General features: G+C 36.4%; 2 pseudogenes; one reads left to right on the top strand and one right to left on the bottom strand.

Moving 5' to 3' along the window:
- Positions 1-7,579: 7,579 nt before the first annotated feature.
- Positions 7,580-25,504, top strand: part of LOC134366591 (testis-expressed protein 15-like) — a 48,324-nt pseudogene continuing 30,399 nt past the window's right edge.
- On the bottom strand, positions 13,773-15,665 carry LOC134367089 (syntaxin-binding protein 2-like; annotated as a pseudogene).

Genomic DNA, 25,504 nt, shown 5'->3' with positions numbered 1-25,504 from the left:
AACTTTAATTTTTGTGTAGTCTATGGGAGGAAGATGCTATAAAATTAAAAGGCAAAAATATTGCAATACACATCTGTAGATGGAGTCTTTACAAATCATTAACTGAAAGACCATCTTCCCTCCCTGAAGGAAAAAAAGTGGAGAAAAAGAGGAACAGGCGATTCACAGAAAAAAATAAAATAGCTCAACCTCACTGTTGATGAAAGAAGTGCAAGTTGGAACCACAGGTTCTATTTTTATTTATCAAGTTTGCAAAAGTTTCAAGTATTAAAAAATAAAATTTTTAAGAGAATATTTTTTTCTTATAAGTAAAAATTAATTAAAACAGTAATAAAGGCTAGATAAAGATGAGTTACTAAGAGACTAAGAAAGCACCACCTGAGTAGCAGCTGTAAAATCAGGATTATGAAGTCAGAGAAGTCTGGCAAAGAGTGTATTATTTCAAGAACAGTTTGCTGAAGAGAATCAAAAGTAGAGAGGCCAAGTAAGCTGTGGGCCAGAAATGTGCTTATGGGAGTAAGAGATTGATGCTGAAATCAGTGATGATTCTGAAGATTGCTGTTTCGGTAGAGTAATGTAGGTGGAAATCAAAGTAGTTTGAGGAGGGGGTCGGGGGTGAGCTAGACAAAGACCAATATGACCCCGGTAAGTTTTAAAATCAAGTTCAAGCCTGTTTAAATGCTGTTGGGTAGAAGTCAGAGAAGCAAAGTGGGCAAGGATGAAATTCACAATATGCTAGAGATGACTGAGACATGAAGTGTAAGAGAAGGCTCTGAAATGGAGATGATGAGACCTAGTTTATATTTAGTCCCACCTGTTTGATACGTAAGTTGCTTCATCTGTAACAGGGTCAGCAAACTTTTTCTATGAATAGCTGCGTAGTAAATATTTTAATCTTTGTGGGCCATAGGGCCTGTGCCACACTTAATCAACTATACTGTTTCTTTTTGTTTTGTTTTGTTGGTTGGTTAGCTGGCTAGTCAAAGGATCTCAACCCTTGACCTTGGTGTTATAACACCACGCTCCGACCAACTGAGCGAACCGGCCAGCCTCAGCTATGCTCTTCTAATAGGAAAAGTAGCCAAACGCAATAGGTAAATGAATGGGTGTGGCTGTGTTCCAGCAAAACTTACTATGGACACTGAAATTTAATTTTTTTATAATTATTTATGTGACATGAAAATTACTTGACTCTTTTCAATCATTTAAAAACGTAAAAAACATTCTTAGCTTGTAGACCCTACAAAAATAAGTAGTGGGCTGGATATGGCCCACAGGCTATAGTTTGCCAACTTCAGATGTATAAAATGAAAAGTCGGACAAAAGTATATTTTATCTCTACATTGTATAGTCTTAACTAAGGAATTCATCTTGACTTAATCTGACTAAGTATATATGTAGTTGATCATATATATGATTTATCTTTTTTTTTTTTTATTTTGTGCAGCTGGGTGGTACAGGGATCAAACCTTGCACCTTGGTGTGTTATCAGCACCATGTTCTAACCATCTGAGCCAACCAGCCAGCCACTTGATTTGATTTAACCTTATGCTTATCAGAAGTAATTCTGTGTCTCAACCATTTAGAACTCTGCAGAAGAACTCAGAATTTATGTGTTTGTGACTGAAATTCCAAGAATATTATTTATTCATCAGGAATTCTTTCCCAGGGAAATTACAGGGATGATTTTTGCCATGCCTGCATATCATCATTATAATACTTTAATATTTTAAAATCGAATTTTTTTACTAAAGTATATTTTGAGATGGAAAATCAGTATTTGTCACCAAAAAAAGGTAATTGTAAAAATAAGTGAAACAGAACAGTGCTATTTGCCAGAAGACCTTGAAGCTGATGCAATAATTTCTTTTTGTTAAAAAGGGATATTAACAAGGTTCTAGAGATGTTAAAGGTGAACTAGCAAGATGCCTTACGTGAAAGTTTGAAAGAGAACAGTAAAAAACCTTTCTCACTAATGCTTTGTTATGTCTACCTTGAGTTGCCTCATATTAAGAAACTTTTTCATGACTGATAGCATTTGAGTCTTATTAAGGGAAATCTAGGACTCTCTAAGTTGTTCACTTGAAACACCAAATTCTGTTATTAAAGACTCTTAGATAGTAATCAGGTAAAAGATTTTGCAGGCTTTTTGTTTGTTTGTTTGTTTTTGATTTTTAAGTAATCCCTAATCTGTAACCAGTGGTCTCAATTCAGTTAGTACTGAAGTTTCTAACTTTTAATAATAGTCTTAGGAAACCCAGTATAAATGTTCTCTTAAACAGACCTTGGGAGGATTAAGTCTTTACACTGGCTATTTGAAATAAGGGGTTTATTTCCTTTTCCACTAACTTGTCTTTGAAAGACGTATTACCCTTCCTAATGCACGCAGAGGAAATGCACTGTGGAGGAAAGTAGTGACTTGCCCAAGGTTCCATTGTTGGTTAATTTTAGAGCTAGAATTAGAACCAAAATCAGTTGGCTTGTAACCTATTGATCTTTACAATACTGTGCTTCTTGACACACTCTATAAAATTGGTTCCATAGCACAGGCTTCAGGATTACATTAACAGGTAATTGTTTGCGGTTGTTGTGTACCAGGTTATGCAACTATATGACATGTAGATATTATTATTACCCTCAGAGAAGTTAGTCATTTTACCCATATTAGCATTGTTAATTCATGGCAGAAGCTAAATTTGACCCATTATGACATATTGCCTTTCAAAGTAACATCCGTTTTTAATCGGTCTAGTATTAGGGTCTAGGCTTCCTTTTAGGAACTGAGACTCACTCTCATTGATTCTTAGATATTCCCAAGCCCAAAGAACCCAGTTTCCCTGTTAGATTTTAGCTCCTTTATATCTTTTGTTTCTTGTCTTCTGACCTGATGAGCACGTGCAGTACACTGTTAAAAGGAAAATGTAATAGAGGGTATCCTTATTTTATTCTTAATGTTAAGAGAGTACTTCTGACATTGACCAATTTGATGTAAATGTTCAGTTATGAGTGTTTCTGTCTATTCCCATTTGGTACGATGTTTTTTCATGTTTACATTTATTTGTACATATTTGTGGAGTACAGTGTGTTTCAATACATTCATATGCTGTACATTGATGCACTTAGGGTAGATAGCACAGTTTCATACCCATTAATCCACTACTTCCCTGCTCCCCGCCAACCCCCTAACCTCTGGTAACCATTATTGTGCTCTCTACTTCTATGAGAACCACTTTTTTTGTTGTTTTTCAGATTCCTCATATGAGTGATATCTTATGCAGTATTTTTCTTTCTGTGCCTGCCTTCACTTACCGTGATGATCTCCAGTTCCATCCATGTTGCTGCAAATGACAGGATTCCATTCTTTTTTTACAGTTAGGTAGTGTGATGCCTCCTACTTTGTTCCTTTGTCTAAGCTTGTGCTTAGTATACCACGTCTTTAGTAGTTCCATGCAGATTTTAAGTTTTTTTCTATTATTGTAAAGAATGCCATCAGTATTTTGATAGGGATTGCACTGAATGTGTAGACAGTGGGTAATTTGGACATGTTGATTATATTAATTCTTCCAAACGAACAGGGAATGTCTTTCCATTTATTTGTGTCATCTTCAATTCTTTCACCAAAGTTTTATAGTTTTCTTTGTAGAGGTCTTTCACCTCATTGGATAAATTTACCCCAAGGTATTTCTTTTTTTTATAGCTGTTGTGAATTGGATTAATTTCTTGCTTTCCTTAGATATATCATCATTGGCATATAGAAACACTATTGACTTTTGTGTGTTGATTTTGTATCTTGCTACTTTATTGAATTCACTAGTAATTTTTTGGTGGAATCTTTGGGATTTCTATGTATATGATTTTATCATCTATGAATAGCTATAATTTGACTTCCTCCTTTCCTACCTGGATGCCATTTATTTCTTGTTCTTGCCTTATTGCACTGGCTAGAACTTCCAGTACTATGTTGAATAACAGTGGGGAATGTGGGCATCCTTGTCTTGTTCCAAATCTTAGAGGAAAAGTCTTCAATTTGGGGCCATTCAATATGATATTAACTGTGGGTTTGTCATATATGGCTTTTATTGTGTTGAGGTACATTCTTTCCATACGTAATTTGTGGAGTGTTTTTGTTCTGAAGTGGAGTTGGAGTCTATCCAATGCTTTTTCTACATGTATTGAAATGATCATACAGTTTTTTTCTTCATTTTGTTGATGTGGTATTGATTTGTGTTTGTTGAACCATCCTTGCATCCTTGGGATGAATCCCACTTGATCACGATGAATGATCTTTTTAATGTGTTTTTCATTCACTAGAATTTTGTTGAGTATTTTTGCATCTATGTTCATTAGGTATATTGGTCTGTAGCTATCTTTTTTTGTTGTATCTTTTTCTGGTTTGGGCATAAAGGTAATTCTGGCCATGTAGAATGACTTTGGAAGTACTCCCTTATCTTCAGTTTTTCAAAAGAGTTTGAGAGCAATTGGTATTAGTTCTTCTTTAAATGTCTGGCAGAATTTGACAGTAAAGCCGTGTGGTCCCTGGGTTTTCTTTGTTGGGAGTATTTTTATTACTATTTCTGTCTCATTCATAATTGGTCTGTTTATGTTTTCAAATGCGTCATGATTCAACCTTGGTAAGTTGTGTGTGTCCAGGACTTTATCCATTTCTCTCAGGTTTTCCAGTTTGTTCACATATAGTTGTTTGTAATCATCTCTTAGGATCTTTGTATTTCTGTGGTATCAGTTGTAATGGTTTCTTTTTGATTTCTGGTTTTGTCTGTCTTCTCTTTTTCTTCATTATCCTAACTAAAGGTTTGTTGATTTTGTTTATCTTTCCAAAAATCAATTCTGTTTTTCTTTTTTGACTTCTGGCCAGTTCAACGATTTGAAACATTGACCTTGGTGTTATCAGCACAGTGCTCTACCAAGTGAGCTAACCAGCCAACTCCAAAAAACCAGTTCTTGCTAAGACCTTTTTAAAATTCAAGAATGAATTTTGAATTCAACTATAGATGCTTTTTCCTGATCTATTGAGATAATCACTTGATTTTTCTCCTTTAATCAAGTTAGGTAGTAAATGAAATGTACATATTTCCTATTGGACAGTCACTCTTGCATTTCCGAGGTGAACTCAGCATATTTGTGATATGTTATCTTTATTTTCTTTTAGAATCAATTTGTAGCTACCGATTTAGTGTCGTCTTAGTAATAATAGGATTATTCATACTTTTTATTTATTCTAAGTTATATTTTTCCAAGAATTTATTATTTTCTGTAAACTTTAAATATATAGGTATGAAATTCTTCACTTTCATAATACACACTCTTAAAACCTATATACATAGATGTTTTAATTATTGCAAAATCCTTCTGTTTTTGATTCGTTAGTTGTTTAGTTCATCGTTTCTTTTGAGTATCTGTTTAGGACCTCCTGGGTGCATTGCACTGTACATTAACAGTTCCTAAATTTTTTAGGAATTTTTTGGTCTACTCTCTATTGCTCACATAGAATAGCCTTGCCATGAATCCCTCGGATTCAAACTTTCTGATTTTATTTCTACATAGATATAAATAAACAATATATGTAAACATGTATGTAATGGCTGATAAGACAATTATAATATAAAACATGACACATTTTGCATATGTATGTAAAAGTAAATAATATAAATGTAATGGTTATGGGTATGTGATATGTGAGCATAAAGAAATGTATGAATTTGTTATCACTATAGCATGTGTGATTTGTTTGGGTTGAAGTTAAAGGCATATTATTCAATGTTGGAAAAGTAATTGAAAAATTACTGGGTGTGATTTATTTAATAGAGGATATTGAACAGCATTGTACCCTGAATATTCATCTTTCATCAATTTTTAACTTAGCTTTTTGTCGCAATGTAATGTCCTAAGCATTAAGGAAAGAAATCAGTGAATTTCAGAAGTCTTTCATGTATTAGTAAATCCTACTAGAGAAACATTTTGTAAGAAACCGTATAGCTAAAATCATCCAGCTTTCTTGACTATATAACTTAACTGTAGTGGAAAACAGTATTGAGGATTTCTCAGCACTTGTCTCTTAAGTAAATATATTCAACTGATTGTTCTATACATTTATGTGCTGTTGATGTAGATAAAGACAAATTGAAGAGTTTTTCTGTAATTTAAGTCATCCTAAATAAATTATTCTCCCTTCTCTCCCTTACTAAACTGCCAGGGAACATGGCAGTCTTGACAGCTATCTCTGGAGCTGGTATATCTTCAGGGTATTCTTTTTAGAAGGCAGCACCTCACTAGTGTCTGTCAATGTGGCTGGATGAGAGGACTGATTTTTCTTTTCTTCTTTCTAGAGGTCTCTGTCCATTCCCTGCTCTGATCCATGTTTGATTGGGAGATGCAAGAGCTCCTTTCATAAAGGGCAGAGGAGGAGTGGGGATTGGGAGGGAATCCTTTATTGAACCTCCTATAGAATCTTATCCTTTATGATCTTTCTGTAGAATTTTGGCATCTCTTAATTTGGATTGTGACCTAATGCTTGAACTAAGCAGTTGATACGTATCAGGAGGCCCATGAACCATATTATGAAATGGTATGAAAAATGCCTCCTTATATCGATTTCTCTGCATGAGCTCCATAGCTTTCCTTTGATATCCACTTTGAGTTCTATTGGAGAGGCTAAGAGTCAGTGTTTGTATGTGTATGGGGAGAGGTAAGTTGCAGGTTGGGGAGAGAGAAAATGGAGGAAGGGAGAACAAGGATGGGGAGTAATATCTTTGTTAATACTAGGATAAAAGTATATGATGTTGTCTTAGGCATTTCTAGAATGATTCTATAGAACAATAGGCAATGAGCTGCAGTTGACCATCAACTGTAGGGTAGTCAGGCAATAGTTGGTTTATAGCTTTCATAAATTTCTCCTAATGCCAGAGATTCTGATTTAAAGAGAATATCATTCTAGTCACAGAAAAATACATGAAAAATACTTTTAAAAACAGAGTATTTGCAAAAAATTTACCAAATGTTTATAAAAATTGCTATTTCTCAAAGTATTTAAGCTTTTCAGGGACACAGAGGCTTTTGTTACCCAATTACAATTACAGCTTGAGTAATGAACTAATCTGAAAAACAGAAATCCAAAATGGTCCAAATTTTGAAACTTTTTGAACACCAACATGCTGCACAAAGGAAATGTTCACTGGAGCATTTTGGATTTTCGGACTGGGGATGCTGAACTGGTAAGTATAATGCAAATATTCCAAAATCTGAAAGAATTCAAAATCTAAAACACTGTGGTCCCAAGCATTTTGGAAAGGGGATATTCAACCTTTACATAACGTACAAGGAAAACGTCTGTTAGAAACTAAAAAGTAAATACTTCTAATATTGTATAAAAACCAAAGTGAATTCGTTTTCTTTTTTGGATAACCTGGCAAGTTGAGATTGAAAACTGTTGACAGTATGACCAAGTATATGTCTTAATTCAATTCCGTTTCAGAACTTTCAAACAATTTTATTACCAACGTCTTTAATGTATTTACCGAACTTTTGCTCAATAACTCTGCGTTGATTTTAGGCCACCAACAAAATGGAAATGAAAGAGATTGCCAAACACAAGACACTGTGGAAAATGAGCTCAACCAGTGAACCTTTATTTTTTACTGGTGTAGAAGTCAATCATTTGAAGAAATTCACCATTCCCAAGATCAGGAGGACAGCTGGAAAAGGTAATGTTTCTATAGAAGATGGGATTTTTTCATAGCTAGTACTGTATTTCTCTGGTTTTTACTTTATGTTCATCTTCTGTTTTGACTCTATAATATATAAAATTATGTTAAGTCTGGTCTTTGATTCCTTAAACTCACATGTTCTTCTGGATCTTCACAAAATGTGATAGGTACATGTCTACTATTTCTTCCACTAAGTAAATCTAAAAACCCTGGACATTACACATGAAACAAATATAAGCAGACTTTCCTTGGTGGAAGGAAGATAACAGACCGGCCAGGGACCATGACATAGCAGTAAGTTCCCTGTGTTTACTTTTTGTTTCTTACATAACTCAGATTGGATACCCACAACCCAGAAATGTCAACTGACACAGACCCCCATCCCCCACAAAATCCCCAACAAAAGCCTGTTCTCTCTTGCCGAAGGACTGAGAAAGGAGCAGCCTAGAAAGATAGAAATGTATTTTACATTAAACACCCTACTCCTGCATAACACCATGAGGCAGGGGACCATTGCCCTTGCACTTTTGTCAGCAAAGGCTAAGTGGAGAGCAGAGACTTGCACCTGTGCCTCTCCCCTTTCCCACTGGGGTGGTGTCAGAGGAGGCCAAGTGAAGAACCTGGACTCTGACCCATACCCAGCAGGAGCAAAGTATTCCTCTTTCTCCCTGTGGTGCCAGTGGTGATCAAGTAAGGAGCCAAGACTTTTACTACCACAGAGCAGTAACGTGTTCCCCTCTTTGCCATCCCAGCTTCCTGCAGTGCCAGTGGATTTCCACCTCTGCTCTTTACTGTGAATTGACCCTTCCCACTATGGTTAAAGTCAGTGCACACGAAGTGGAGAGCCTTAGCTTCTACCAAACTCATCAAAAACAAATTACCTGTCCCCTACCACAATATCAGTGGAGGCTTAGTTGAGAGTTTGGACTTCCATCCCTTTTCAGGGGTGACAAGTTACAACCCCCAAGGGTGTCAATGGAGGCCCTGTGGAGAGCCAGGACTTCAACCCTGCCTAGTGGTAGTGTCCTTCCTTCCCAGACAGCAGTTTTCCCTGCCAGCATGGTATTAGTAAAGGCTTGCTAAAATGCAAGATTATATACAATCCAGTCTCATAACAATATCCTGAATGGATAGGATAGAATAAAAACTACTCATCTTACCACCACCGAGGAAAATCTCAACCTGAATGGGAAATGATATTCAACAGATGCCAACATAGAGATGACACAGGTGTTAGAATTATTTGACAAGGCTTTTAAAGTAGCTGTCATAAATATGTCTGAACAAGCAATTAAAGACACTTAAAATAAACAAAAACATAGAAGATTTAGACCTGAAAAATACAATAATCCAAATAAAAATTCAGTGAGGCAAAAACTGATAGAACTACAAAAAGGAGTAGATGAATCCACTGTTACAGTTGGAGACTGCAACAACCCTTTGCTAGAAATGGACATATCCAGCAGACAGAAAATCAGTTAGGGCATAGTTGAACTCATCACCGCCATCAATCAACTGGATATAACGAACATCTGTAGACTATGCCATCTAACAATTAGCATAGTACACATTTTTCTCAAGATCACATGAAACATGCACCAAGATAGATCACATCTGGTCCATAAAACACACATTAAGAAATTTGAAATAATAGAATTCATACAATGTCTGCTCTCAAGTCACAATGGAATTGAGCTAGAAATCAATAACAGAGAGATAGCTGGAAAATCTAAACTATTTGGAGATTAAAGAACACACTTCTTGTATAACACATAAATCAAAGTAGAAATCTCAAGATAAATTTAATAGTACCATGAACCGAATGAAAATGAAAACACAAAATTTGTGGGATCCAGCAAAGAAGTGCTAGGAGGAAGTTTACAGCACTGAAATAAGAAAAGATCTAAAATTAATAATTTAAGTTTCCATCTTAGGAAATTAGAAAAAGAAGAGCAAATTAAATCCCAAGCAATCAGAAAAAGAGAAATAATATAAATTTGGGCATAAATCAATTAAATTGAAAACAAGAAATTAATAGAAAAAATCAACAAAACCAAAATCTGACTTTTTTTGTAAAGATCAATAAAATTGACAAGCTTTTAGCCAGGATGACTAAGATAAAACAGGAGACAAATTACTAACGTTAGAAATGAAAAGAAGGGACATCACTACAGATCCCATGGACATTCAAAGTCTAAGGAATACTATGGACAACCTTATGCCTACAAATTTGATCACCTGGATGAAATGCACAAATTCCTTGAAAGACACAATGGACCAAAAGTCCCACAAGAAGAAATAAACAATCTCAATTTGCCTGTATCAGAGAAATTGAATCAATAATTAATAACCTTCCAAAATAGAAACCACCAGACCCCTTATTGATTTGGTGAATGCTACCAAACATCTAAGAAAGTATACCAGTTCTCTACAATCTGTTTCAGAAGGTAGAAGCAGAGGCAGTACTTCATAATTCATTCTAAGCCACTGTTACCCTAATACCAAAAAAGGCAGACATTAGGAGAAAATAAACTACAGATCAGTATCTTTCATAAACATAGATGCAGACATCTTCAATAAAATATTAGCAAATCAAATCCAACAATGTGTAAAAAGAATTTTACACACTGCTACTATACTAGACCATTTGTGTTGCTTATATCAGAATGTCTGGAACTAGGTAATTTATAACGAAATGAAATGTATTTATTACAGTTTGGAGGCTGGAAAGTCCAAGGTCCAGGGAACGCATCTGATGAGGTTGTTTTTTTTTTTGGTGGGGACTGTCCAATTCAATGCAGAGTATCACATGGTGAGAACAGGCTGAGTAAGAGAGAGCTAATCTCCTCACTCGTTCTCCTTTTAAAGCCATCAGAACCATGCTCGTTGCTCCATGAATGGATTGGCCCATTTGCAAGGGAATAGTCCTTTCAAACTAATCCTTTCTTCAAGGCCTCAACTTTCAAATACCATAATCAGATTTCCCACCCTCTTAACACTATCACAAAGGGGGTTTATGTTTCCAATACATTAACTTTTGTGGGGCACACTTAACCCAAAGCAACAATCAAGTGGTATTTATCCCAGGTATGTAGGGCTGCCTCAACATTTGAAAATCAATTAATGTAATCTATCATATCAACAGACTAAGGAAGAAAAATTATATTATCATGTCAATGGATGTAGAAAAAAACATTTGACAAAATCCAGCACCCGTTCATGATAAAAACTCTCAGTACACTAGGAATAGAGTGGAATCTCCTCAACTTCATAAAAAATATGTACGAAAAGCCCACAGCTAACTTCATACTTAACAGTGAGAAACTCAAAGATGGCACTAAGATCAAGGCAAGGATGTTCCCTCTCACCACTCCTTTTCAAAATCATACTGCAAGTCCTAGTTAATGCTGTAAGACAAGGAAGCAAAAAGTATACAGATGGGGAAGGAGGAAATAAAACTGTCCTTGTTCATAGATAACATGATTGTCTACGTGGAAAATCCAAAAGAATTGACCAAAAAAATCTCCTGGAGCTCATAAGTGATTATGGCAGTTGCAGGATACAAGGTTAATACACAGAAGTCAGTTGTTGTTCTATATACCAGCAATGAACAAGTAGAATTTGAAAGTAAAAGCACAATACCATTTCCATTAGCACCAAAAAATGAAATACTGATGTTCAAATATAACAAAATACGTGTTATATCTATATGAGGAAATCTATAGAACTCTGATGAAAGAAATCAAAGAAAATCCAAATGGAGAGAGGTTCCATGTTCATGAACAGGAAGACCCAATATTGTCAAGATGTCCGTTTTTCTCTAGTTGATTTATAGATTCATTGAAATCCCACTCAGAATCCTAGTAAGTTATTTTGTGGACATCAACAAACTGATCCTAAAAGCTTGCTATTCTTTTTCTGGTTTCTTAAAGTGGAAGGTTAGATTACTGACCTGAAACAATTCTACTTTGCTAATGTAAGCTTTTAGTGCTATAAATTGCCTTTTTGACAATGCATTAACTGTATTCCTCACATTTTGATGCATTGCACTTTCATTTTTATTCAGTTCATGTATTTATTTCCTTTGAAATCCCATGAATATTTAAAAATAATTGTCCCTATTTGAAGTAAGCATGATGGTCTGCATAGAAGATGCGAAGGAGTCTACAAAAAAAGAAAGTAAAACCCATAACTAGTAAGTTCAGCAAGGTCGTTGGAATACAAGATTAAAATACAGAAAATCAATTTTATTTCTGTATACTAGCAAGGAACACGTGGGAATCCAAATGAAAAAAATAATAGCTCAAAAAATGAAATAGGAGGGTATAAATTTAAGAACACCTACAGGATTTTATGTGTTAAACTACAAAACGCTGATGGAAAACAATCAAAGAAAATCTAAATAAATGTACTGTGTTCGTGGATTAGAAGACTCAACATAATAAAGATGTCAGTTCGTCATAAATTCATCAGTAGGTTCATTGCAGTTTCTATCAAAATTCCAGCAAGACGTTTTGTAAATAGATAAGCTTATTCTGCCATTTACACGGGAAGGCAAAGAGAATAGTATAGCTTAAAACAATTCTGAAATTTAAAAAAGTGTGTGGAATTAGTCTACCCAGTATTAAGCCTTAATATATAGCTACAATAATTAGACACTTTGTTATTGACAAATAGATTACTGGAACAAGATAGAAATTTCCAGAAATCAATCCCTGCCAATATGTTCAATTGATAGGCTTTCGATTGATTTTTAACAAAGGTACATTCAGTGGAGGAAAGGTAGTCTTCATCAGATGTTGCTAGGGTAACATAGACATTCATAGACAAAAACATGAACTTTATCCTAACCTCACACAAAACATAATTCAGAGTGAATCCCGGATTTTAATGTAAAATGTAGGGCTGGCCAGCTAGCTCACTCAGTTAAATTGGGTGCTGGGTCATAGGTTCGGCCACCCATATTGGCCAGCCACCAAAAAATAAATAAATGTAAAGTGTGAAGCTATAAAACCTTCAGAAGAAAACATGGGAAAACATCTTCAGGATCTGAAGCCACATGAAGAGTTCTTAGACATGACACCACAAGCTCAATCCATGAAAGAGAAAATTCAATAATTTGGGCTTCATCAAAATTAGGAATTGTTGCTCTGTGAAAGACCCTGTTAGGAAGATGAAAAGATAAGTTCAGAATGGGAGAAGACATTTGCAAGTCATATATCTGACCGAGGATTCATCTAGAACATATAAAGCACTTTTATTAGTAAAAAAGAAGAGACAATCAAGTTAGAAAACAGGAAAAAAACATGCACAGAATTTTCACCAGGAAGAATATATGGATGGCAGATAAACACATAAAAAGATGTTCAGCATTATAGCCATTAGGGAAATGCATATGAAAACCACAATGAGATATAAGCACATACCTTTTAGAACAATGGTAAAGGAAAAGAATAACAATGCCAAATGCTCATGAGGATGTGGAGTAACCACATCACTCGTATATTGACAGTGGGAATGTGAGATAGCACAGCTACTCTGGAAAACAGTTTGGCAGCTTCTGACTGAACTGTTAAAAACGGAACATGCAAATGCATATGACCCAGCAGTGGTACTCTTGGGCATTCATCCTTGGGAAATGAAAGTGTATGTCCACACAAAAGTCAGTACGTGAATATTCGTGCAACTGTATCAGTCAGCAGCTTACAAAGATGTTCTGGTACTTGTGCAAATTGAAATAACCAGATAGTTTTCTAGTATGTAGGTTGTCTTAACTTTGCTTGGGAAACGCAATAAATACTCATGCACTAACAGTAGGTACCAGGTTTGTGTAATGATGCACATAGAGTCTGTGTACATCTTAAGTTGAAAATGAGTTGCCTGCGTTCTAGAACTATATTATGTCTATACATGTCAAATTTTAAGAATTCCAATAGGTATGTGGAGAAAAACCAGATTCATCTTTTCGTTTTTATCAAGTGTAGGAGGTCCATATTACAGTTGTCGAACCTTTTATTGTTATTATTTTTGGCAGGATGGAAGTTTATTTCTCTAGAAATGGAGGGAGTTGGGGCCAGGCAGGGCAATGTCCTTGAGCTTCTGGTCCAGTGTCTTGAGGTCATCCAGGAAGTGGGTCATAGGAAAGATGTGCAAGGAGCCAATAAGCACCTCCCACTTGCCCTCAGTGTCCTTTTTCACCTTGTAGGACGCCGAATCTCTGACATGGCCGTGCTGCAAACAATGTACATGATGAGCCATGGCCCGGCCCAAGCATCTACACCTGCCTTGTTCTTGTGCCAGTGGCCAAAGCAGGCACTGACAATGGCCTGGGAGATGGGCGTGGGGGCAATGTCAGCTACAAAAGGGCCACAGCTTTCGTTCCAGCCAGTCTTCCATGGCATCCTCCGTCACGTCCTTGACGACCCGAATCCACGGGACATCTGATAAGTGGACTCCATGCACTCCATCCACTCCAGCTGGCTGGAGGTTCCCGAATCCCCAGGGTTGTTAATGGTGCCTCCCAGCTGCTCCGGGTTCCAGATGAGGCTGCTGTGAGCCTGCATACTGGCATGCTGGATCAGCTTGGCCATGTTCTTCTTGCTCACACCAGTGGGAAGAAGGATATAGAGCAACAGGACCCGGACCTTGTCGTAGGCTGGCGCTGTTATGTCAAGCAGCACCAGCAAAATCATCTTCATGGTGTCCTTGACCTTCTTGCCCTCTGTGTTGGATCCCATGGCCAAGGTCTTGCTCCATACTGCACAGTTTCTCCACTGAACCCTCGAAACACTTCATGCATTCATGCACTAAATTCGGGTATGTAGCATACTTGTTCAGCTCCTTCTGGTGCTGCAGCATCTCTTTCAGAATGTGGGACAGGTCTTTGATGTTGGCATTGTCAGTGGTCAGCCTCTTGCCCTCACAGAATGTCTTCAGAAGGTCTGTGACCCTCTTGGTCATGTCCACAATGTGCAGGTGCCATAGCTTCACTCATAGATCATCATTATCATCCAGCAGCACTGCCTTCTCCCATACCATGCTCAGCCTGGTGGTTATAGCTGTACGTGTCCTGCTTAATGTCCAGCAGATCATAGGCCATGGCCTGGAATGTCAGTTAATGCAGCAATGGTGACATGGGGTCAGCTGCCCAGTCCGTGATTAGCACCTGCAAGTGGATTTTCTCAGGGCCATTGCCCAGACTGGGAGTGTCTCCATTGAAGGCGTTCAGCTTGGCCAGGACAGCATGAGCCAGCTGGGCCATGGGCTTCAGGCCCTTGCAGTAGTGGATGACAGGGTACTCCTGCAGCCTGGTGCACAGTGTAGCAGTCTGCTGGACCAGCATCTCAAGCTGCTGTGCATGTTCCCATGCCCAGAGAGTAGAGGTTGTAGGTGCTATGTGGGCATCCCGGGGAGAACACCTTGACCTCATAGGGGACTAAGGCCAGGTGGATCTCCTTCAACATCTTCACTGCCTTTGCAAATGACAGCAGCCCAGCTTACTAAACGGTGTTTCTGGGCAGTTGTCAGTGAAGACAACATGTGCTACTTTTGTAGGTGAAGATCGGGGTCCCACAGAAGTCTGTGATCAGGGCCTGAACAGACTTCTCTGTGGGGCTCAGCAAATAAATGGCCTCCAAACAGGAGATGAGTTCTCGCTGTTTATTGATATCTTCAACAATGGTGATGCCCTTGGCTGGGATGTCTGACATTTTGCAGCAGGATAACTGGATGCTCATGCTCAGATGATATATGATAAGCACCTTCCATTCTTCGTCCTTTTTCATGCTCTGAATGACTCCACTCAGAATTCCCACCCCAGCACCACCCCGAGGGCACCATCTTCCCCCTTGTTGTAGAACCTTAGATATAAATTGTTGCCTTCGGTTAATGAAAATTCCAGGTACTTGGTTATTTTATGTCTTATATCAGATATGCAGTTGTCATTGTACTGATGAGCAGTAATGTTGTTTTAAATACAAATAACTACATTCTCTTTTCTTTATCTTTAGTTTACTTGTCACTTTGTTGCTCCAATACTAGAGAGTACAGGTTCATACATGACACTCTTAACCAGTGCAGGCTTGATGTAAGCCGTGATCTACAGTTGTCATGGCAGTTTGGGAATACAAATCTGGTTCACAATGAGGACCTGGAAAAAAATTTTATTACTAAGAGGTAAGTTATTATGACTTAGATAAGTTCGAGATTTTGTTTTGTTTGTTTTTAATATGGAGTCTTATGCTAATTGATTTCTACCATTTGAGATTTACTAAGGATTACTGAGAAAATAAGTACAGATCATTATTTTGTTACCTTCTCTTAGCCTTTGGTAATATTGAAAGGGTAAGTTTGAGGTCTGATTACTTAGTAAGTTTTACACATTAATGTAGTTAGATTTCAGACATCTCCTTCTAATTTTCTAATCTTGATAAATTTTCCAGAAGCATGGATAAGCATATTTTTATTAAGCTGCCATTTTGAAGATACCATGAACCTCCTGTGTAATACAAAAGAGCAGTTAAGATAATCAGAAAGTATTTTTTTTTCTCTTGACACAACCCATTGGAAACTTAGTTGAAGTTTTAATTTGTGGGGGATAGAGTCGGGCTGTTTCCACCTGATCCACTAGAACCATCTGTCTGGGCTGACACCACTGGTTCTGAGGCTCAGTTTTTTAAAGTGTCCCTTCAGCCTTTTGGGAAGGCAGAACACATGATTGTTATTTTGATAAGAAAGAATAAGATCATATGCAAAGTTCTCATTGTAAACATTTTGTATGTATAAGTATTGATGTGGTGTGAGCATAGGTTATTTTAGCATTTTCATTTTCTGAACTCACCTCCTTACCATATTGCCCTCTTTAACTTAAAACCTAACTATGGCTTGGTAGATTCATTTTGGAATGTTTTGGTTTCTTTTTTGCTGTTGTTTTAGAATCCCATTCCTCTTGACTCAAACATGCTGCCCCACTTGACGTCACTTTGGAGATTTGGAATTGGTGGGAATGACAGAATAAGTTGTGGTATATTCTTTTCAATCTAAAAACCACAGCTTTGAGTGAGGATTGAATGGACTGCATATGTCCTGCCGCTTCCAGATACAAAGAACAGATTGACCAAAAAATGAATTCCTGGTATTGTTTCTTGCTTCTGGTTCTTTTAGACATTTAAAATTTTGTCCTTTCAACCAGTTATTTCTCCCTGTTAGTGTTAGAGAAAAGTTAGAACAACTACCCAATGATACAGGACATATTAGAACTTTCTAAATGACCAACAAGTATAGGATTTATTGTTTTCTTTGGTATTTGCCCAATTAGACAAAAACTCATTTGTTTCCCATAGTACTTTATACTCATTTTTATAAGACGTACCACAATATATTGGTTTGCGTCTTGTTCCCGCAATATATTGTGATTTTTATTTTTTTGTGTGTCCATAAATGTGAGTCTGGCAACAAATTGGGTGCTTAAATGTCAAATTAAGTTAAACTTTTATGTCATTTTAAAAAATCAGTGATGCTAAGAAGTACCCTTAAGGAACATTAAGGCACAGGCAGAAATGAAGAATAAAAATAAACAGAGTGGTTAGCAGAAGAGAATAATAAAATGGGGATATGAAGAGAGAAAGTATTGATAACGTTGATGCCTCTGGTTTTTATTTTCATCACTCCCCTTAGAGGAAGTAAGTTTATAAATCTGCAGTATCAGGAAAAGCAGGTGGCTCCAAAAAGATACCAGTCTCCACTTCTTATCTACTTCTTGTCTACTTCTTAAGTGTAAAATCAGCAAAAACAAATAATCTAAACATCTATGTATTTGATCATTCATTAAACATTTGAGTGCCTACTGTGTCAGATATTACATTTGATACTCTCAGGAAAAAATGAATCAAGTTTTCTCCTCGGCCGTAAAAGGTTCACATTCTATTAGGGAAGACACATAGCTAAATATAATATAATGTTATAATAAAGATACAGGTGTACAGATGAGGGATTGATTATTCTTCCTGAGAGATGTTTCACAGAGTTAAGAAACTTGAGCTGGTCTTAAGAGGAATTAAATGTAGTTTCTCTCTTACCCATTAAGTCTATTGCCCTAAGTGTATCAGTTTGGCCATTTTGGATTTTGTTTTAAGATAACTTTTAAACATTTCAAATTTATGTGAAAGATTATCATTTTAAACACTGTCAGTACCCAGTCAATGCTGTGATTGAATTTGTACTTAATGTCTCAATTTATATTCCACCGCAGATGTGTAGTCTGAACTCTCCATGGTTAATTTCATCCACTTTATCAATGATTACTTCCAAGGGTGTGTTGAACCAAACCAGTTTGGACCAGGGACACACTGAGGAAACATTGGCTTGGGGTCTCTGGGAAAGAGAGACCAATCTGATGTGAACAAGGAAGCATGTTCTTCCGGCTACTGGTAGCAGCATTCCTGGGATAATAATGAGATTAGTGTTAGGGTGACTCTAACGCTAAGGACGGAAGAGCAAAGAGATGAGAAAAACCTGGATCCCCTGAGTCACGGAATCAGTCAATCCTGATAAATGTTGCCTGGTTTCTGAACTTCTTGTTATGAGAAGTTAACTTATTTTTAAGCCAGTTTGAATGGGTTTCTGTACTTGAAGTCATGGTATTCCAACTGGAACTGAATTTGGTACTGGTAAAGGGATACTTAACACGTAAGAGATTCTAAAATTAAGGACTTAATTCAGGTGAAGAAGGCAATCAGGACCCCCACTATTCCCATATTGGAGGTTGGTGATACTTTCTACCTTGGGGCAAAGACAGAGTATTTCATGTGCCTGTAGATTTGAGGGAAATTGTCCGAAAAAACAAAGATATTAGAGCGCCTTGACCATTTCCTGGTTAGACCCAAGAAAGATCATTTGTTAAAAACCGTAGAAAATGCAGATTTGAGTTTTTAAAAAAAGAGGTTCTTTCTGTTTGTGGCCTAGCTTCACACAGTTCAGCTTTGTAAGATTAGCTTGAAGTAGAGAATTCCTCTTTTACGTAGTGCGAATATGGATTTATAAGGAACGAGATTTAATAGGAGATAAGTATGTGTGGCAAAGCACTAATCTGTTGCCTTAAATCTTTCCCAAATACCTCCTTTTCAATATTTTCTACCTGGTCAATTGAACTATTAAAAAATAAATACATATTTTAAATGCCATCTGGGAGGAAGAAACGGATAGTTTCAAATTGAAACCCAGTAATTAAAGGCCGTTGTAGATTCTGGGACTTGTGTGATGAGAAGATCTCAGAGGCTTGTTGCCAGGAGATAGAAATTCTTAGTCTCAGCCATTGTCTAAACAAGATCTCTTGCTATGGTTAATCGCCTTTTGAATTTTGAGAGTAAGGAATCCCAGCTACTACTTTTTGCATAGTTATACTTTGTGCTAAGGACCAGTTAAGAGTGACCATTTGTTGTGTCATTCTTCTCTTTTCTGAATTTCATTGTGGTCATCCTGTTTTTTCCACCCTAGTGTATTTTGGGTGTAGATAAATTAACTGTTTTAGCCATATGTTCCCTAAATGGATGTTGATTATAGGGATCTATATCGAGATCTGTTAGAAATGAAGGCACATTACTCACATCATGGACTTGGAGTTTGATGTAGTAATTACATGAGACTTTGGGTTGTTCCCTTCTTGGGAGTTGGGATTGAAAGTGCTTTGCGTGGGCATGAGCATTTTTAAAAGGTTTAATGTATTAGAAGAAGGGTGTATATAAAGGGTAGCCAAATGAGTAGACCATAATAGACTGCAGTTTTTTCCTAACAGTTCTAGATCATCTGACATAATTAGTTTAAGCCATTCTTTGCCCCATTCCCCTTGCTTTATTGGGTTCCTGATGCAGAAGCCTAGTCAATATAGTTCCATCGAAGACAGCATGAGTCTTACTTGGAATCCTGGAAAGTGAAGTCTCTGTCTCTCCTGGTGGCTATGAGCAAGAAAGCCAGAAAGCCTAGTTGCAGCCCTCTTACGAGTATGAGGGGAACCAAACATGGATAAAGACAAAACTGTAGACAGTATAGTGGAGATTCAGGAATAAAAATGTGTTACTATTATCGTTGAAGGACTGAGTAAGTTTGGAATCTGCCTGTGGTAAGCAGCATAATGCTCCCCCGAAGATACCCAAGTCCTAATCCCCAGAATCTATGAATGTTGGTTTACATGGTAAAAAGAGCTTGCAGATATGACTGAGATCACAGACCTTGAGATGGGTGATTATTCTGGGTATCTGGGTGGACCCAGTTTAACCACATAAACTTTCATAAATAGAAGAGGGAGGCAGAAGAGTGGATCAGAGAGAGGAGATGAAAGAAAGAGATTTGAGAGGAACTCAAACTGCCTTTGCAGATGGAAGAAGGGGATTATGAGTGAAGGGATGTGAGTAAATTCTAGAAGCTGAGAGGACCCTCAGCTAACAGCCAGCAAGGAAATGGACCTCAGTCTTACAACTGGTAATAGTTAAATTCTGCCAACGAGGAAAGGGATCCTCCCCTAAGACCTCAAAGGGGAACACAGTCCAGATGACACCTTGAGTTTAGCCCCATGAGACCCGTGTTAGACTTAATACCTGCATGACTGTAAGATAATAAGTATACACTTTTTAATCCACTAAGTTTGTGGTCATTTTTTACAGCAGCAATCGAAAACTAACACACTGCCTCATCTCTGGACTTGTGTGAGTTTGTTGAATCCCAGTTTCTCTTAGTTGTCTATTTTTCGTTTCTTATATTGCACTTTGGGCCAGCTAGTCAATGAGTGCTTACCACTAGCAATCTGCTGGGTTTGAAAACTACTAAGTTCCCTTTCAAGCTCTCCAAAGAATTAGCCTCATTTTCTTTAACTATGTTCTAAAAAACATACTTACTTGAAAACTTTCATTCTTTCCTTTAGTCACCCGCAGTAGCTAAATACCTTGTGTGTACTTTTGTTTCCAGTTAAACTTGGAGATGGAATCCTTCCATGCTTCTCAGTGTTTCATTTACTCAGCAACAAATTATTGATTACCTACTCTATGCAGGTTATCTAGGAATCTATTCTGGAAGATGTAATTAACTATGACATAAGCATTTCATCTGAGTCACTTACAACTTCACTCTGTCATAGTTGGTTTCATTAGGGAGACATCATAGTAGTGCAGAGTTAATTAAAATTTCAAGTTCTTCAGAGAGAGATACAAGATTCCAAATCTGTTTCTACCTTTGCTCCTTAATTGTGCTATATTAACTTCTATAATTTTCTATCAATATAAGTTTTCTTATCTAAGTCTTTTACATTTATTTACTTAATATTTAATAAAATAGTAATTTAAAAAATAGCCTTCTGCTATATGAGGACACAATGAGAAGGTGCTATGAGGAACAGACACTCAAGAAACGATGCCTTGATTTTGGACTTCCAGCCACCAAAAGAGTGAGAAATAGGTTTCTGTTATTTGTAAGATAAAAAAATAATAATAACAATAATAATGAGGACAAAAATGACAAACCCACAAATAAGAATACAACTACAGATTTTAATATTTGGTTCCTGGGTTCATTTTGAGCTTTCTGTTCCAGAGCTTAAACAATGTGTAAGGTTCAAGTTTGGACAGATTTTGACACCTATTCTTCATTATGTTTTACATCAAAAGATGGGAAAACATTTCTCAAAAATTATTATTAACTCTTATGTTTTTAAAAATATTCAAGCTAATATGAATATCCTTTTTAGCATGGAATGTGATGCTTATTAGTGTCTTTTGGTAATAGAGCACCTTGCAAATGCTAGATCTTTATATTATCTGATTACATGTTGTTATACACACAAAAGGCTATTCAGGTTCATTTTACCTACAGCCTCTGAAATGGAAATCTTGAGACTCAGAGCTTCTCTCATTTAACATTGTGACATAGATCCTGGTGTCTGATGAATGTTGCAAAGCCAAACTTCTACACAACTTTTTAGAGCCAGAAATAGATCTAAAAGCTAATTTTAATTGGTCGTTTTTATTATCTAAATCATATTTAGGCCTGAGTTTTTTATCAGTATTATTACCAATACAAAACTCAAGGGAATATTTTCTACTTTAATCTACAGTGGTTTTTGTAGCCCTGAGTCAGACTTTTATTAAGTTATATATTTTTTTCATTGCATGGAATCCCTTTGGATGATATAGTATTTAGCCAGCAAAGTAACTAGGTATAAAACAAAGAATGTGGCACAAAATGTTAGTGGTGCCACTGTTGAAAAACCCTGCTGTCTAGGACTTAATGTTATACATCTTAATTTATCACAATGTATTTTCAAAAAATGTTATGTTTATGTGCAGTGTAAGAACCTTACAACAGCAGTATACTTCGATGTCTTCCCTCTTTCCTGTCTTTTGTGCTATTGTTGTTAGTGTCCCTAAATGGGAATTCCTTGTAGGCATTGCTCAGAAAGTTAATGATTTTCCAAATCCCAATAAAAACAAATTGAGAAATCAGAAAAATGGGGGAAAGCATTATAATTCTCCTGTGAGAAGTAAACCTTAACAGTCAACATCGAGCTCTTAGTGGTTCACAGAATATACTGACGTCAAGATGAAAGCAAGAGCAGGAAATACGGACATGTGCATTTAAAAGATAAGATTGACATTTCCAGGAACTAGGAGAAAAGTGGTCGTGATCTAATCAGTCAGTTTGGCCTGTAGCTGTTGCCATGTGTTTTGTGATCCTGACTACTGTTAATGATGTCATTCTTGCAAAAAAATAAATGTTAATATGCTTATGTTCACAGTATACCTTATACAAATTCTGTGAGTTGTGTTCTAAGAAATAAATGTTAGAAGCATGTGGTTTTCAAGAACAGTTTCCTTTTGTGGTATAGATATTCCTTTGCTAGGTTCTGTAGGTTCCCCATTGCGGACAATCATTTGGAATCACATTTCTGTCCTAGTGTCTGAACCTCTCTGTTGTACTACCTGGTGTGGCACTTGCTGCTGCTGCTTCTACTCCTGAGCAAGCCATGTAGAACACGCTATCTAATCTGCCAGTTTGGGGAAGGGGGGTATATGTTTTGTATGTTGAAATGGGTCTTGTTATGGAAGTAGTAGAATCAGAAGTATCTGTACTTCAGACTACAATCTTTTCTGAGGATGAGTCATAATTTTCTTACTACTAAGATAGCTTGTTCGTTTCAGCTGTTATCTAGATCTCTGAAGAATGGAGAATATCCTGATAAATGACCGTGTATGTATGTATTTGGATCAATGTAGATATAGAGATAGAGATATAATTTATAAAATTGATGTTCTTCCCTCCATAACACAATTAGCAAGAACTTGAGCTCTGAAACGTGACAGACGAGAGTTGGCACGTGTAATTCATTCCAACTCTGTCACCTTGCTACTTTGGCAGAGTTTAATTTTCTGAACTCATTTTTTTATTTTCAAAATGCGTTGAACAAGTACAATAATAATAATAACAACAACTTCTCGGGGGAAATGAGAAGGAAAGGACAAAATGCATGAAAAGCTTCAGATTTTGTACTGGATACCTTAGCAGCATTCAAGAAATGTTAGCTCTTAGTATCACTGGCCTGTGCAACATGTGGTTCATAAATCCTGAATAAGTAATCTTGAATTCATTCCTCAGCCTAACTTATCATCATAGGGTAGTGACACCTCTGAATATCGAATATCATCAACATGTTTCTTACTCTCTAACTATGGTAATCTGAAATATTTATCTTCTTGAAAATTGTGTCGATATTGTTATTTAAATTTACACATTATTTGTTTTGCTTTAGATCAGAGATGCGTGAGAGTGGAAGATGTGGCCAAGAACTTGAAGAGCATTTCTGCTTTTTAGCACTTCTCACAGTGATGTGGCAGAGATATATCAGAATGGGATAAGCACCAAAGCATCTTCATTGAAGATATTAGGAAATCCTCTTCTTGGAATTTATATATTTAGACATGTTGATGTTGCCTTGAATTATGCTCATCACTGTCGAAATACCACTGTAGAAAGTATTGTCATTTTTAAGGTAAGTAGCGTACAACAATTACTAAATATATGTACTGTTTTCTTTAAATTGACCTAAATATATTTTTCTCTCAATGTAAATTAGTGTTTTAAAATCGCATTACATAAAATAAATTGCAATAATAATATTTATTATTTTTGTCATCATTATCACTCATAATTTTCCCCTATTTCTGACTCATGGTAGGAAGAGCAGAACTTCAGGTAAGCAAAAGCAGCTTTCATCATCTTTGTCTTCCCAGTGTATAATATCTTTTTCTGTCTTGATTGACCCTCTTTTCTTTCTCTTTTCTGTTCATGCCATAAATAATACCATAGTGTTTTAAGTGTCCTCCTCTGAAACATTGTATCACAATAACAGTGGCTTAAGTTAAAGTTGTGAAACTCTTACAGTTTATTTTAGTTAAAAGTATTATACCAATGTTAATTTCTTAATTTATATAACTGTGCCACGTTTATGTAGGATGTTAACTTTAGGAAAAGCTGAATACAGGGTATATGAGACCTCGGAACTATTTTTTTGTAGGCGTGTATCAAACCATTATTTACTATAGAAGAAAATAGCTCTTATGTAAATGTCCAACAATAGTGCATAGTGAATTTATCATATGTCCTCTCTCTGGAATATGATGCATCTGTTGAAGTTAGGTTTACAGAGAGTTTTTAAAGACATGGGAAAACGTTTATGCAATCATGTTAAATTTTTCAAAAAATTAAGTTAAAAAATACTATATAAAGAGCTGGCCGGTTAACTCACTTGGTCAGAGCATGCTGCTGATATCAAGGTCCGGGATTTGATCCTTGTACCAGCCAGCAAAAATAGTAACATATATGTGATATCGTCAAAATGATTAAGGAACAACTAGAAAGAAATGCTCTCAGTGGTTATCAGAGATAATCTTTGAATCGTGACAATATGGAGTGTTTTCTGTTCTTTCTAGTTTTTCAAATTAATATTTTCCAAATATCTCATAGTAAGTGTGTATTTCTTTGAAATATTTTTATTATGATAAAATGCACATGACAAAATCTACTATCTTACCAGGGTTTAAGTGTACAGTTCATTGGATTGAGTACATTTATATTGTTGTGCAGTCATCAACACCATGCATCTCTAGAACTCTTTTCATCTTGCAAACTGAAACTCTATATGCATTAAACAATAACCACCCTTCTCTCCAGGCCCTGGAAGCCACCATCCTACTTCCTGTCTGTATGATTTTGACTACTCTAAGTACCTCATATAAGTGAAATCATACAGTATTTGTCTTTTTGTAACTTGCTTATTTAACTTAGCATAATTCGGTATTCATCCATGTTGTAGAATTTCCTCCTTGAGGCTGAATATTATTCCATTGAACGTGCATACCACATTTTGCTTATCCCTTTATCTGTCAATGGATACTAGGGTGGCTTCCACGTTTTGACCATTGCAAATAATGCTGCTTTGAATATGGGTATACCAAGACTACCATATATCTCTGGGAGACCCTGCATTTAATTCTTTTTAATATACCCAGAAGAGGAATTGCTGGATCATAGGGTAGTTCTATTTTAAAACTTTTAAGGAACTGCCATATATGTTTTTCCACAGCGCCATACCATTTTACATCCCCACCAAGTGTGCGCAGAGGTTTTAATTTCTCCACATCTTTACCAACGCTTGTTTTTATTGTTTTTGTAATGCTGGCCTCTCAGAATCAGTTAGAGAGTACTCCCCACTCTTAAATTTTGGGGAAAAAGTTTGAGAAGAA

Source organism: Cynocephalus volans, chromosome X (assembly GCF_027409185.1).
Source record: "Cynocephalus volans isolate mCynVol1 chromosome X, mCynVol1.pri, whole genome shotgun sequence".
NCBI classification, from domain to species: Eukaryota; Metazoa; Chordata; class Mammalia; order Dermoptera; family Cynocephalidae; genus Cynocephalus; species Cynocephalus volans.
The sequence above is the reverse complement of the archived record's forward strand: the minus strand, read 5'-3'. Positions and strand labels throughout refer to the sequence as shown.